The 12,798-nt window shown below is 36.5% G+C and overlaps 1 protein-coding gene across 10 annotated transcripts in view; it reads right to left on the bottom strand.

Moving 5' to 3' along the window:
• ATF7IP (activating transcription factor 7 interacting protein) overlaps nucleotides 1-12,798 on the bottom strand; it is a 168,919-nt gene that overhangs the window by 103,658 nt on the left and 52,463 nt on the right. Inside the window, exons 1-2 of one of the 10 annotated variants that reach the window (XM_034774664.1) lie at nucleotides 11,264-11,311; nucleotides 10,582-10,695 (exon numbers count right to left, since the gene is read on the bottom strand). The exons of 7 other annotated variants lie outside the window; for them this stretch is intronic. The gene's annotated coding sequence lies outside the window, so the exon portion shown is untranslated. Of the gene's footprint in view, nucleotides 1-6,516; nucleotides 6,784-10,581; nucleotides 10,696-11,263; nucleotides 11,312-12,798 lie in introns of those variants that run through there. 2 more of the 10 variants (XM_034774686.1, XM_034774706.1) reach the window with 2 other exon arrangements.

Genomic DNA, 12,798 nt, shown 5'->3' with positions numbered 1-12,798 from the left:
TGGCAAAACGTTTACAACTTCATGTTAAAAAGCCCTCCTTTCATACAACTTTATCCCTATAGATTATGGGATTTGAACATTTGGGTCTCATTACTAGACCTTGGTAACATTTTTCTATTATATGGGTAAAAATATGGACTAACACTGTACTGATAAATCTGTATTTGACATAAAAACAACTTTTAATGAAGCACTTTCCTCCAAATTATTTTGGGTATGATGTATAGCTTTCAAGAAATTACATATTTACAACCACCCATTCCCTACATCAAACCTGCTACAAAAATTAGAAAGCTCTCTCTCCATGTCACTCAACTGGATGATAATTGAGGCAAACAATTAAGAAAAATATTGACTAAATGCTAGATTTAAAAATCAATTTCTAAACTCCACATATACTAGCTGACAAATCAAATCATGTCCAGCCATTTTAAGGAAGCTGAAATGTTCACTATACTTTTGTAAATGGAGAAAGTGTGCCAACATATGTGATAGCACTGTTGTGTTATACCAGTTGCTATTTAGACCCTTCTTATAGGAGAATCACTGCCCGTCCAAGAGCCTCAGTTTCCTAATCTATAAAATGGGGATAAATTACAGTGACCTTGTTTGTAAAGCAGTTTGAGATCTGCTGATGAAAACCTCTATATAAGAGTTAGATATTATACGATAAGGAGTGATTTCTATTAGGACTAGACTGTGAACTTGTCTTGGATTATCTACTCTAGTTTTAGATTCAGTTTGAAAGGATTAAATTAAATGTTGTTTGGAAGCAGTGGGGGAATATAAGGAACTCTCTCTACTCCTAGAATGAAACTGTTCAGTAAAAGACCTAGGCCAAATGCTCAGCTCAGGTTAACCAGGTTAGCACCATTCAATACAATGGACCAATGCCGATTTACACAAGCTGAGAAACTGGTCCCTTGTGCTCATTTTTTAATTTATTTATTTTTGCACTCTGGTAGCAGTGGAGAGAAATCATCCTAGTATGTATCTAGAAAAGCAGATTTGATTTGCTGGGGATAATGAAGCAGTAGGCTTTGTTGATGGTTTTTGTGAAATCTGATGGATCATTTCATGGAAAAAAAAAAAAAAAAAAAAAAAACAAACATTGAATAAGGCACTGTTCTGCAAATTGCCGATTTACCTAGTCTCCTCACATATATTGAAAGATTTATAAATTAAGGGGACAAATAGATGGATAGTTCACTGTCTCCAAAAACATGGAAGAGACAATAAATTCTCCCAAGTTTAACATTAACGCAACAGTTAATTATTTATTTTACTGTGTTTTTAAATTTAACAGCTCTTATTAAAAAGAAAGTTTTTCATCTGAGAATTACACGTTTGTGCAGGCTATGTCAATAATACACTAGGTCAGTGGTTGCCAATCTTTCTGGGCTCAGGAAGCATTTGTAAATGTTGACGGCTTGTTGACGGGGGAGGGGAGGAGAGAGGCCCTGCTTGAGGAGGGAGAGGGCAAGGAGCCAGCCCATCGCAACCCAGTAAATAGTTCTGGAGGGAAGAGGAGGGAGGTTGTGTCCTGTACCCAAGGTGGGTGGAAGGGTTCAGCTCTCTGCAAACTCTAGGACTACAGTGCCACTCAAATTTGGCCCCACCCCCTGAGGGGGGGGGGCAGCTGGGTCAAAATTTGTAAGAGAGGTATTGTGACATAGTACATGGGGTTGCAGTGCCACTCGCTCAAATTTGGCTTGGCCAGTCTCCCATCATCATGACAGAGGGGCAGCTGGACCAAACCTGAGTAGCACTGAGATCCCAGAGGTCGTGCCACCTGGAGCAGAGAGCCCAGGCCAAGACAGCCCCATGGGACAGGAGCTGCCACGCAATCCTTTGAAACATTCTGGAAACGCAATTTTGGGTCATAACCCACAGGTTGAGAAACTCTATACTAGGTGCCCCACTTTGAAAATCTCATCCTTTGTATATTGGAAATTTATATGCTCCTAATTTACAAGAAACAACGTCTACTTGATTGTCTTTACAAGCTCATAAAGGTTGGAATATGCAAAGGACCAATTTAAAATTCTGTTCTTGAACCCCAAGTGGAGTGATTTAAATCACCATGATTAATCTAAATAGTTGATCACTGATTTAAATGGCTCATTTAAAAACAAACATACAGAACAATAAACATTTATTTAAAGCAGGCTGAGTTTTTGTAAAACTCATTTGAAAATCTGTATTACAACAACATTCAATTATAAATTTATAATGGTCAAAAATTATAAAAGGTGGGTTTTTAAGTTCCACCACTAACAGGGTCTTATTTGATTTTTACAAGACCCCAACAGGCAAAAAACCCCAAAACTTTGAAAATTAAGGCCCTTATCCCGCAAACACCTAAGAAGGTGTATAACTTTACTCTCATGAATATACTGCCAATAATGAAACTACTCATGTACTTAAAGTTAACCAGCTGCATTCGTGTTTGCAGTATCAGGGCTCAAACCACATTTCTATTAAAAATTCCCAGGGCATAAAAATCTGTCACTTCAAAATAATACTACTTCATTGCTAACAATGAAAAGTTACATATATTTCAATACATTAACTAAGTTTTCAGAAGGACCTAAGTTCCTTATCTAATTTTTTTTTAATCTATATAAAAACTTATATGGGCCCCATTATCATAGTATCCAAGCACCTTAATCTTTTTAAATGTATTTAATATTCAGAGGCAGGAAATATTATTGACAGGGATTCTGAGGCACAGACACAAAATGACTTGCCCAAGGTCAAAAAAGTCTGTGGCAGAGCAAGAATTTTCCCAAGTCCAAGGCATCTTTTTCTAAATGATGTAGGAACACAAGTCCCTTGACTTCAAACTGCAGATCTTAATGAAGGAATAGAGCCTGGCCAATGCACTTCAGCTTTCTTGACTTGTGGAGGTTCAATAGACGGGAAGGTAGCGTTGGTCAGAAGGGCTATTTGCTTATCAATTTAGGGTTTCAGTTTCTGTTGTTCTCACAGAATAATGTTAATGAGACTCTGGACTTTTTACAGCTTAAAATGAGCATTGTAAGTGTGAAATTTCTTAGTAAAAAAAAATCTCTATGTAAATCTGAAATTCTACTAACTAGGAAATTAATTAAAGAAGAAATTATAAAACATTTACTTTAGCAATTAAAGACTAAAATAGGAAGTAAAGAACAACATGTAAATAAAATATAATTTAAATTGTTTAAAAAAATAGATTTGATAAAAATCATGATTTAAAAACATTCTGCTCAAAAACACTCAAGGGAGCTGTTATGATTCAAGACTTCAGGCATGCTTGGGAAAAAGAAAAAAAAAAAAAAAAAAAAAAAGACAGTGGTACTGTAATTGGAAACTGCCTACGGCAATAAGTGAGGTTTTCTCATTAACCCATTTAAAACTGCTATGCTGCCTGCCTGGAATGCAACATCTTGTAATTTAACCAATCAAGGTAGGTTCCAAGCCTACAGCCACTAAATATTATATTCTGTAATTGATAATAGAAGGAAACTTCCGGAAAGAAGATACAGTAGGACCTCAGAGTTACAAACACCTTGGGAATGGAGGTTGTTCGTAACACTAAAATATTCGTAAATCTGAACAAAAAGTTATGGTTCTTTCAAAAGTTTACAACCGAATAGTGACTTAATACAGCTTTGAAACTTTACTATGCAGAAGAATACTGCTGCTCTTTTTTTTTTTTTTTTTGTTAGTAGCAGTTTACGTTTAAACACAATACTGTACTGGTTTTTGTTGGTTTGTCTCTGCTGCTGCCTGATTGCGTACTTCCAAGTGAGGTGTCTGCTTGACTGGTCAGTTCATAACTCTGGTGTTTGACTGTACAATAAAGAGAATGTTTTTTCCTCCCAACTGTTTTCCATTCACACTTACATTATTCATTAACACACTTCCTTATTATTTTTACTCTTTTCTACCTACCAAACTTTAGTCCTCATATTTGAGTAACCATTACTGCTTAGACAGCACTCTGATAGGCAAAATAGAAATACATGTTTTGTTTAACCTCTTAAACCTGCTTTCCATATTTATACCAGGATCAGAATGTCAAAGAACATTTATATATGATTAACTGCTGCTGCGCCTCCAGCAGAGGGAGCAAGCACTCAAATTTTTTATGATACCCATAAAATAGTTGCTTTGAAATTTATTTTTTTTAGGAAAGTGTCTCCCTCATCAGATTATAACTGTTTAATGATCGACCAAATGTCAAGTCCAAATGACTTGTTAGTATCCTTTTAAATTATCTACATTTTACAAAAGTATTTTTAATATGTAAATTAATAGATACACATAAGAACATTTAAAACACTTCAAAAGCATATGCTTTATAAACTAGCACACATCTCCTCCTTCCCCTCGCCACAACAGCTTCAAATGAACTTAAGGCAAGTAATTTCACACCACTGGAGATGTTCATCTCACCCTACTTGTATAATGTAGAATAAAAATTTCATTATTTATTGTGCTTATAGCCATCCTGCAATAAAAATTTTAACAAGGAGATGTGTCTTGGAATAAAAATGTGCTTTATTGCTTTAATTTAAATACTGGAGTAATTTTAGGTTTGGCTAATCTGTCTAAGGCAGTGTTTCCCAAACTTGGGACGCCGCTTGTGTAGGGAAAGCCCCTGGCAGGCCGGGCCAGTTTGTTTACCTGCCGCATCCGCAGATTCGACCAATCGCGGCTCCCACTGGCCGCAGTTTGCTGCTCCAGGCCAATGGGAGCTGCTGGAAGCGGCGCAGGCCGAGGGACGTACTGGCTACCGCTTCCCGGAGCCCCCATTGGCCTGGAGCAGCGATCCGCGGCAAGCGGGAGCCGCGATTGGCTGAACCTGCGGACGCAGCAGGTACACAAACTGGCCCGGCCCGCCAGGGGCTTTCCCTACACAAATGGCGTCCCAAGTCTGGGAAACACTGGTCTAATGAATTAAGAGAGTTTGAGAAAATAACAGAAGATCCTCCCACCAACTTGATAAATGTAATGTGCAGATTGTAAGAGTCCTTTATATATGAACTAATAAGAGAAAAGAAGTTATTTAAATTTATGATCTCCAGGACCACAATGCAATAGAATTAGATACTGGGATTTTTCTTGTGTGAATCTTTAAATCAGAATGAAGTTTGCAACCACATATAGTAATTTACAAACTAAGGTAAATATATCTCAATAGACACATGAAATTTCAACTACAGTGTATACAGGAAAACAGTGGATCTCTGTTTTCAGATGCCTTTTGTAATTACAAACGTACAATTGAAAAGCAAAGCATGTAAAATCAGAAACATTACCAATTTGCTTTGCTACATATTCCTTACTTTTCCATGTTAATTATTTAGACAACTATTTAATTTTTATTAATAATATGTATTTACTATATTATGCAGAAAAAGGAAAGGTACTTGACTATTTTGATTTTTACAAGACTACCGTACTTTGGCAAACAGCCACAGTAAAATGTAAATTATTTTTTCTCCTCTTTTTCTAAAATAAAGATGCATCTTCCAATGCATCTTTGGGGGGCGGGGGGTATTATGAGAAAAACGGTTTAAATAAAACCTGTTAACAGTTTACTTTGTGTCCAACAATATATGGTCTAAAAACCTTCCTAAAACCAAAAGTTTAAATATAATTTTAAAATTATTCTAAAATAAAAGTTTTTTTTTTTTTTTTTATAAAAATCCATCATTAGATGGTTATTTTAACTGACATGCAGATCTTTTACAGATTAACTATTGCAGCCAAAGAACATTAAATAAAAGCTAGCACAAACTCTGAAAAGTTAAAATGAAAACTACATTTCGTTCACTAATAAATATAACATAACACTGCACACAAAACTTAGAGCATAATTTCCAGCCATACCCACAAGGGAGCACACTCCAGCCATGTAACAGATCTCTCGTAGGCGCTGAGTGTGACAAGAAACAGCCAAAGCAATAAGGAAGTAGCATTCAACAGACCGGTTCATACAGGTTTGGTCACATCCGTGCAAGCCAATCAGCAGTCTTCTTTCACATATCTACCTACCTTCCCTGACTAAAAGGGGGTAAAGAGGCCATGTTTCAAAGAATAATTCAGGAAAAAGGCTACACTTATCAAGGACTTGCCTGAGCAAAATATCTAAAACCATTGGTATTTTCAATTTACATAATTAAATATCCTAAAGTGTCCAAGTATTAATGCTCTGCTTAAGACTCTTCAAATAGCGTTTGAGTACTTCCACAATTCTTAATAATCACATGACCAATTCGCAACAAAGAAAGTATTGCCACAGGTGCCCAACCTAGCAAAAGGTAACTTTTATAAATGAGGCATTTCTTATCTCAAGGAAAGGCATTTGTACAGTGGTGCACAAAATGATTCATGTATATAGATGGAAAATGTGCAAGGGGTTGGATTCTATAAATAAACTTTTTAAAAAGTTTACATAGATGGCAATCATAATTATGAAACATCAACACGCACAAATATTGTGTATATCTATTTAAATTCACTTACGACAATTCCCTTAGCCTTCTCTTTCATATTAAGCTTGAAAATCATATATAGTTCTGTGCCAAATAGACAAACACCACCAGGAACATCTCTCCAATAATACCTGCAGATTTTTCTCCCTACTGAAAGGCAAAGGACCAACATTCAAACGGCCAGTGGCTATATGGTAAAACCAAAAATGTGCCAATGTATTTTTAACAATACATGAAGGGCCCCTCCTGCAGCCAATTAGAGAGTTTTCCCTTTCCCTCCCTCAAGTCTTTTGCAGGAGAGATCACTGCTGTGAAGCAACAAAGGCAGGCATTAGCATAGCTGCTATGGATTAGCCTATAATCGTCTGCTCATATGAGCAGCTCAAGAGCTGCTCAAAAAGTTAGCCAATCAGAAGCCAGCTTTCTGAATCCTGCCTGGTAACAGGAGACAGACGAAGAGAAGGTTATGGAAAGCAGTGAAACAAGTTGGGATCCAAAACAGTGCACAATAGTTCTTTTCATAATACAGTCAATCTAGAACAGTGTTCGCATAAAATCCCCAAAATGTGTATTAGCCAAAACCACCATAACCACAAAAACACTTGCCAAAGAGCAAGAACTATGTGGAGGAAATAAAGATGGTTTTCTCTATCATCATGTAAATCAGTGTCCTTCATAGTTATCCAAATATGCAAATCTAGTTAGCATTTGGCATAGTCAAAGAAATAAGAAGAGCAACTGATCAGGGCACTTTGTTCTAGGTGCAGAGTCCAAGACTCCAAAGTACAGAATGAAAGAACTGCATGGAACCTGCATTTTTAAACAATGGTTCCTAAAACTCAGTTTTCAAACTGGAATGAACTGCAGTAACAAGTTAAAATAACCTGGCAATAATTTTGAAATTCATAGAAAACAATTATATCCTTATACACAAAAGAAAAAACTACACTGTTTCCATGTAAATCAATCTGCAAAAAAGAGGACAGATGCTAAGATGTTCTGCACCAGTGATATGTTTTAGATATCGCTAACATATTTTCTTAAGTCTACCTTATCTGATTGCAGTTCAAATCGCAAAGTGCGCAATATACAAAACATCACCTATTCGGAGTCTTTCACAATTATCATCTACTTTTGAAATGTAACTAACAGGATTGTCATATAATAGACTGGCAGCCACAAATACAATTTCTTTCTGCTACACGTTACAGCAGTTTTTGAATTCTCTCCTTTAAAGCTAAAATTAAAGGAGTGTTAGCTGAATAATATCAATTAAACTTGTATGTCAATTTTAGGGTGAGAATTTCTTACAGCATTTATATCACCATTTGCTCTATTTTCTAATAAGCATATTAACATTAAATATGGGACAGTTCTAAACCTACTACACTATTTTTAATAGACTTTTTGCTATTTATAATATTGACCTTTCAATGAAATGGTTAAGTAGTAAACAAGTTCATAAACAAATAGCCTTTCCCCCTTCTAGTACAGAGAAGCCTTGTAATTTTTTGAACATACCCAAGAGGGAGCCTGGTGCAGCAATGCTCTTAGTTTACATAATCTCCCCATAGGAAAAATAAATCAGCAGTTGCTTCATTGTTATTGTACTGGGAAAGAATTCAAATACCTTATCTGATTGGCTCAAATCAGCAGTTGCCTGACAACCAATCAGATATCAGCTCCTCAAATCCTGCCCAGCAACAAGGGAAGCACACGAGGGTACTACCAAGACTCCGGACAGGGTGTGAAAACAAATAAGGCTGAAATATTGTACATAGCGATGACATTTTAACCAATATAAACAGATTCCCAAATAAGTGCTAAACCATGTAAGCAGAAGCCCTTTTTCTGGTCTGAATGAAACAACTGAAGCTTCACAACAGAACTAGGTGATGACTGTAGCAAACAGGACATTTACAGTCTCAGTAAAGATACTGCATTTTATATCTACAGGTCCTTGTAGGCTAAATTGGAGTAGGACATCTTCTAAGACTACAAACTTTCACTAATGTAGACATTAAAAAAATTGGTTAAAAAAAAAAAAGCGGAGTTTAAATACTGCAGTGGTAAACCCTTTCCCCCTTGGAATATTTCATAATGCACGCATTCTTCCCACTATTCCAAAAGACAATTCAAGCACTGCTCCTCTCATGAGAGCAAAAACCAAAGTGAGACAAAGAATCATTTTTTAATACGCAAGATTTTCTCTTAGACCACAATTCAGCAGAGCACTTAGCACATGTTTATGTCCATCCCTATGCAGGCCATGTCTACACTACCCCTTATGTTGGCAAAACTTGGCACTTAGGGGTGTGAAAAAAACACCCCCTGAGCAACATAAGTTTCGCCAGCATATGCACTCGTGTGCACAGCATCTCCCACCAACATAGTTAATGCTGCTATTTTAGGTGGTTTTATTATATCAACGGGAGAGCTCTCTCCTGTCGTCAAAGAGCGACTACACAAGCGATCTTACAATGGCACAGCTGTATCAACACAGTTGTGCCACAGTAAGCTTGCTAGTGCAGATATGGCCTCAGTGAGGCACTTAAGCATGCACTTAAAAGTATGTGCTTAAATGGTTTGCTGAAGCTGGGCCTTAGCAAACAGAACTTGAGTTCAAAGTATTTTCACCTTTTCTATACCATTTCTATTTGAGGAACAGTTCCTCCACCCCCACCGAGGTAACAGCTCAGATTTTTCCTAATTTTTTTTGTGTCTTGCATCTCCTGGATGTGCTAAGTGGCTTAACGAACCTGTAACTATGACATTCGTTTTAGAACTCTCTTCCTACACTACAGGGCAGCTGTTCTCTGTAGGTGCATGTACTCAAATTAAATCTTTCAGCTTTACCCAAGCAATTCCACTGAGTTGAACATAAACTTGGTCCACTAGTATCTGTCTTGACAGATGCTATAGGAAGTGGAAACATTCATTCCAAAATGTATGTTTGTTTTTAAAGGGGGGGGAGGGGCCAAGAGCATCTCTCCCAATAACTTGGTATTTTCATTAAAAATTACAGTAAGCACCACAAAAACAATTCAGGGTTGCTAAAAGCGATCAGTTTGTTAAATCAGACACACACACACACACACACACACACACACCTTTGTAATAAAATATAGAGAAAAGCCTCAACTTGTTCTCAGAATTACATTTCAATGCTTATTTGGATTATGAAAAGTAGCAGTATTTCTTGAAGGGAATTTAGCCATATTAACAAGAGTCGCTAGTCTATTTTTTCCTTTCTTCCTAGGACTATTATGGAGTTTTATCTTTACAGAGAATGCAAAACCTCAGCTTTCCATGAACTGCAACACCTCAAAGCCTTATGTATAAATATTGCTACTGCCACGCATTTGTAAAACAGCAGAATGTTCTAACATGATGACATTTATAGCCATCCAAATGAGAAAGCAAATATGGTTTGTTTATAAATACAGTTTTTGAGTTAACACTTTTTTAAGATGAGTTAGTACATTTTAAACATCTGTGGTGTTGTATGTGTCTTATTCGCATTTTTGACATAACACAGGATTCATTACTACCACTCCCCATTTGGCAACATAATTAAACAATATCAAGCGGAGTTAGTTATGCCAAAGAAGTTGATACACAACGTCACAACCCTTGTAGAATTAAAGCCTATATCTACTTCTGAAATCCCCAAATGAAATGAAATTATGCAACATGCAACAAAAAAGTACAGATTGCACACTTGAACTAATCATTCATATACAAAGGATAAAAAAAAGTTACAGCTACTACACAAAGAAAAACTTGACAATTGTTTGTAAAAAAATCAATTCCATTTTTGTTTTGAAGTTTTTCTACACATTACAAGAATATCGCCTAAACCACACCTATATTATAGAAGAAACTTACAGCGAATGCTTACACAAAACACATGAGGACTAAAGCTGCAAGAGAGAACATTGACAGACATATGATTCACTATTCCAAGTTAGGCCTCTTCACTGTAAATATAAAATGTTCTGTTGGAGCCAACTCAATATGCACTTTATCTAATGAAGAAAGTAAGGCATTTACACTTACATTTAGAATAGCTTTCTTCTAAAATTAGTCCACTTACTATGTGCATCTAACTGCAGTGATGCAATTCTGGCCTCTTAGCCTTTGCAACTGTGGCATCAGACAGCGCATCTCAGAAGAATCTGATGTCATTAACAGCAGCCCTCTGAGGTCACTTGTCAGACATAATGAAAGAAGAAAGTGAAGAGAAAATGGCAAAAAAATGTAAAATAAGCAGGAGTAGCATTAAGAAATTGTGTTAAACTTACTATGTGTCATACAAACAGTAATATTTTTAACTCCTTTCTTTTGGTAACCAAAAATGGCTATTTGAAAATCTACCTAAAAGAGCTTTTGTTCAATTTCTCAAAAATGTGAACTTTAACATGCTCTTAATATACTAGGTTTGTTTTTCTCTAGGGAAGATTTGCTTTCCGCAGAGAGATGATGTACACCTGTTGGGGGCTGTTTTGTTTATTTGCTTGCTTACTACATCCAGTCACCTATGCACTGCCACAGATATGTCACTACTGAAAACACCAAATCCTTCAAATCTAATTCAAGGAGGCAAGACTTCTTGTTCCTTCAAAGCTTGTTGATGTTTTATTTCCTGTAATTAAAACTTGGTTAGAATACTGATTACCTTTCTTTCCCCCCCTTTTTTTTTTCTGGGAGCGGGGAATCCATTTGTTTACTTTTACATTAAATAATGATAAAAATATTTTGTAATGTAAAAAACATACCCAAAAGAGAGCCCCCTGCAGCCATGTTGCCACCTTATCAGCTCTCCCAGCAACAGAAACTATACTTGACTAGTCTGATGTCACAGGACTAAGCGGAGATTTGCATAGCCCCTCTGGTTGGCTGCTGAAGATTAGTTTGCATACACCTATCAGTAGCTGGAGGCTGAGCAACCAGAAGGAGGAATACAAAAATCTGCCTGGCAACAAGCTGAAAATAGAATCAGTACACTGGGCTGAGACCTCGAATGGGTGTGAAAATGGGAGACGACTACAAGCCAACCCATGATGCCTCAATTTGCAAAATTATACATATATGTATGTACAATATGTATGTCCTTCCAAAAAAATTTTTACACCTGAAACTGTATAGCTATGTAGCAGAGACAGATAAGCAACTTCTCTGCAAATGCAAGAAATGGAAGGGTCACAGAGTATTCAAATATTGCACTGAAGGCAAAGGTGTTAAATATTGTATAATACATTTTTCTAATATTTGTGCTTTTTTATGAAAGGAAAAATTAGTTTTAAAAAGCCAAGCTAGGCTAGTCATTTTCATTAAGCATTTTATTAAAGAATCCCTATTACACTCAAGCAAACAAACAAAATTAGTGGCATTTTTATACAGTTATAATCTCATATACATTTTTATACCTCCTCTCTCATTATTTCCCATTATTAACGGGTGTGATCATGCAAATGGGTGTGAACAGAAACTGTTATGTTAGACCTGTTATCTCTGCCAGTTTAATTTGGTGATGTTACAACCAAACATTTGACAATACTATCCACTCGAATGGAAGTGATTGTGACCATCATTCATATTGGACTGTGGCATCCCTGAAACCGAGATTTTATTCCTGCCTTGTAAATTATCTTTCTGCTGAGGAGACCACTAGTCTGCAATGACACACACTGAGGAGCAATAGCAGAATTCCAGACTACAGGACTCTTCTCATAAGGAATTTAGCATGGTGAGCAGCTTGAACATAAAAAAGAAAGCTTCCATTTACACACAAAGTCTCTTGGTAATAAAACAGAATCCAGCATGGGGTGGGGAGTAAGCATACAGCAATTTAAGTTTTCGCAAATATATTTCTGAAATTACCCTAAGTAGGGCAAAGATCAGTATCCACAATGGTTTACCGGAGACCTCCCGTCATCCCCCGAGATAATCAACTTCAGCAGTCCAATTTTCACCAACTTCGCTTCCAAATTATTGCACATATGTACATACACATGCGCACACTCCTACAAACACTGTCCTCTAGGTTGTACAAATTAAATTAGGATTTTTATTTAATTTAATTTATTTTATTTTTTGTAACCAGAGATGGCTGCTAGCATGTAGAACACAGACAGAACAGTTAATAGTTTGGGATTCTTCAACAGAGCAGAATCATGAATACGCGACATAAATGAAGTATTCACGTCAACCAAAAAGGAAGACAAAAGAAATGTGCACATTAGGAAACTTTTAAAGAATAAATGTTGGAAGGAAGAAGTGTCACCTTGCCATGAAACAGGTTTCTATAAGT

This window comes from Trachemys scripta, chromosome 1, assembly GCF_013100865.1.
Source record: "Trachemys scripta elegans isolate TJP31775 chromosome 1, CAS_Tse_1.0, whole genome shotgun sequence".
Lineage (NCBI taxonomy): Eukaryota > Metazoa > Chordata > Testudines > Emydidae > Trachemys > Trachemys scripta.
Note: the sequence above shows the minus strand (reverse complement) of the source record. Positions and strands in the feature narration are given on the sequence as shown.